At 38.8% G+C, this 3,365-nt stretch overlaps 1 protein-coding gene across 2 annotated transcripts in view; it reads right to left on the bottom strand.

Annotated features, from left to right (window-relative positions):
- Positions 1-2,718, bottom strand: part of LOC107684988 (iporin-like) — a 23,170-nt gene extending 20,452 nt beyond the window's left edge. The window contains exon 1 of one of the 2 annotated variants that reach the window (XM_016481396.1): positions 2,477-2,718. The gene's annotated coding sequence lies outside the window, so the exon portion shown is untranslated. The remainder of the gene's footprint in view (positions 1-2,476) is intronic. The other variant, XM_016481395.1, reaches the window with a different exon arrangement.
- Positions 2,719-3,365: the final 647 nt, after the last annotated feature.

The raw sequence follows: 3,365 nt of genomic DNA, 5'->3' as shown, positions 1-3,365 counted from the left end.
TAGCAAATGGCTGCAATATAACAAAGAGTGAAAAATTGAAGGGGGTCTGAATACTTTCCGTACCCACTGTACGTCAAGATATGAAAGAAAAGACCTGCCGCTACTTCTGTTCCATCAAGACTTTAAGAAGATTCACAAAGAAAAAGATCCATTTTCTCCAGGTCCCGAAAAACTGCACTGATGAAAACACCGTTTCTCCACAGGATGCTGATGAGTTCCAATTTCAACATGACATTGCTGGAGAAACACCGAAATGTATCTAAGACCTTAAATTAGTTCACACAGTCTGAAGCATCTATTTCCAGTATGAGTCAGTTTAGCCTGACTTCATCTGATCAGTCACACACTACTGAGACATACTGAAGGGACCAACTAGTGATAGAACGTTAGACTGACCAGGGCAACTATTGGCTGAAATTATTAGCACCAGTCAAGCTACTGTAAATCACAACATCCTCATCTATTGATGTAGTAAATAAAATGAAAAGGGACAGAGATGCTGGTTAAGGGGGCAGAAAATGCTCTCTCTCTCTCCCTCTTTCATGTGTTACATAGCTACAGGCCATGACAGCTTAGCATGACAGTTTAGCTACAAGATCAGACGGACAGCTGCAGACAGAGGCAACAAGACGGCCTGCCTCTCACACATGCACAAACACAGAGAGGTTTGGGTAAAAAGCATTCAAACAGACTTTGCTTGTGCTATTTATTAAGCAACTGAGTAGTACATTTGGAATAGAATTCAGATTGGTTTTCTAGTATCATATATTAGATGACTAAAGGCTATTATGCAAATTGATATACTAAATTATTGACCCTCTTTCTTTTTACAGTAGAAGATGAGACTGGCTGACTGAACATAGCCTATAAAGCTAGCCTATCGTGGTCAATTTTAACCGCTCACAATTAATAATAAGCTTCGAATTGAAACAACAACATCTCACAGTCATCTCTTGAACACAAGCTGCTTTTGTTAAATGGAATCAGACTAGAAAGTTCTCTCAGAGACGGAAAGAAACAGATTTCAGCCCGCGTCAGTTATTCAACACAAAATAAATGTTATATTCAGTGGTATTTCTCTACATCGAAATGATCAAATGACCACTACGGGTCCAGAGGGTAATATTCTGCTATAGTCATAATTACACACGGTCAATAGCATCCAAAATGTTACAAGCTCACTGTTTGTTTATCGGAGTGTGCATTCTAACAATACTCATAGAGGAAAGTAGCGGACAATGCTGATAGTCACTGGCACTTCTGAAGCATGTCTTCTGTTTCGTCTGTGTTACAACATTTGTCTCATCCGGTAATAAAAATATTATAATATTTATCTCAAATTTAAGTGGATTTGGTAAAATAGGATAACGTGGTGGTGGTGCATTTTTTTTTTTTTTTTTTTATTATTAAAGATAAACCTCGGACCTGCTGTTGAAAAAACCAGCATATGCTGGTTAGGTATGTTTTGAAGCTGGGATGCTGGTTTAAGCGGGTACTTTGCTGGTAGCAAAGGACCAGCTTAAACCAGCATCCCAGCGTCAAAACATACCTAACCAGCATATGCTGTTTTTTTCAACAGGTAAGTTAACCATATATAAAATAAACAAAAAGAAATAGATTGTACAAATCTCCAATAATAACCTTTATAGTAATGACACCTAATAAAGCTTCTAAAATTAAAAGCTTAATGTATTTTAATAAGTAAGCCATATTGTAGAATCGCTGTCAGCAACTCAAACATACATGCGTGTACATTAACAGGCCTTTATGCGGCTTATTTTGGTGTTCGTCAGTTATTTTTTCTCCAATAATTTTTATTGTTCATATGATCATGTATAAGGCCCGATGTTTTCAGGTGATGAAGTGACTGATTCGTTGTGATCGATGCGCAAACACAGGCCTCACTCGCCCACAGCGAATCACGGCGGCATATCCGACATAACAGCAGCACTCCCTGTATCTGTGGGCCTATTTAGTGATGTTACCACGTGTGTATTCTTTTCTATTTTGCATGCAATGCGCCATCGTAATGAAAGCTAGTCGAAACATAAATAAGTAATGCCAAATTAGCATCAAAACAATAAAACCTAACGTTACAGCCCATCCATGACCGCTTGTTTCTTTACACGAATGTGCCTCTTTTGGGCCATGCATTCTGGATGATTTAATTATTCTAAAACCACCTTAAAAACCACTATGCAGATATTTAATGTTAACATGCGAGCGTAAAAACGAGCGTGTTATATGAGCGAAGGTAATGCGCACACGTCTACAGCGTCTGTATTTTACCATTTTAAAATAACAATACGCATTAAAGTCGAGTTAGTTCATTCTTAACAATCAACAAAATCGCAGTTAAATCTGAATCGGCAGCAGTGATGTAATATTTGCCAGCGGGCAGTCCCGTTAGCGTCCTCCACACAGTGTTTGCCAAATTCCCATTCAATTCTAAAAGCAAAGACATAGCTACACTCACGTTGACGATCAATGTCATCTCCTTGATTCCTAGATATCACGATGTCAAATCACGCTGAACGCTCGCCACGTTTGGGTTGATTTAGTGCTGGAGATACTGAGCGCAACAGAGGCGCAGGGCTGGAGCGAGCGGCGCTACGTCACAATGAAGCGCACCCTCCCTCACTGTGCGTCCTCTTACAATGCTGACTTTTGGCCATCTTTACGGTGATACACGGTCACAAATCACGTCTTTTGGGTCCAGATGAGCGGTTTTGCATACTGTGGTTTGACAGCGTAAGGGTGGGAGGGGTGTCGGACTGCTGGTAACCCTGAAGGCAGCTCTTTGTTCTGCTTGCTCTCTAGTCATTACAGATGCATTTCTCATTGTTTAGTCGAAGAATGCCTGCCCTTACTCGCAGACTCTATAGCTGGCGTGTCTCATGAATGGTCTAAGGGCCCATCTGTCTGGGGGGCCCACCTAATTTTAGCTGGATACAATAGGGAAAACAGGGATTACAGTTGTTCTTGGGCATGCAATTTCAATGTCATTGCAAACATTTAAAAATGGCTTTTGCTTGCTAAATTGACAAATGTTGCTAGGTTGTTTTTTAGTGGATGCAAATCAGTAACCACAGATGTACAGTTTCGGTCTGTAAATATATTTGTTCAATATCTAAATAAATATTTAGTAAAAATATATTTGTAATATATTTATATAAATATATTTAAATTAAAATATTTGTGTGTATATATTTGTTCAAATATCTGAATTTTTATATAATTTAAAATTAAATGAACCATTTTGCTGTTTTAAAGGTGACATGAAAATCTGACTTTTCCAGGTTTTAAGTGCTATAATCAGGTCCCCGGTGCATCTACCAACCAAGGAAACGTGAAAAAGATTAACC

Source organism: Sinocyclocheilus anshuiensis, unplaced genomic scaffold, assembly GCF_001515605.1.
Source record: "Sinocyclocheilus anshuiensis isolate Anshui unplaced genomic scaffold, SAMN03320099.WGS_v1.1 scaffold605, whole genome shotgun sequence".
Lineage (NCBI taxonomy): Eukaryota > Metazoa > Chordata > Actinopteri > Cypriniformes > Cyprinidae > Sinocyclocheilus > Sinocyclocheilus anshuiensis.
Note: the sequence above shows the minus strand (reverse complement) of the source record. Positions and strands in the feature narration are given on the sequence as shown.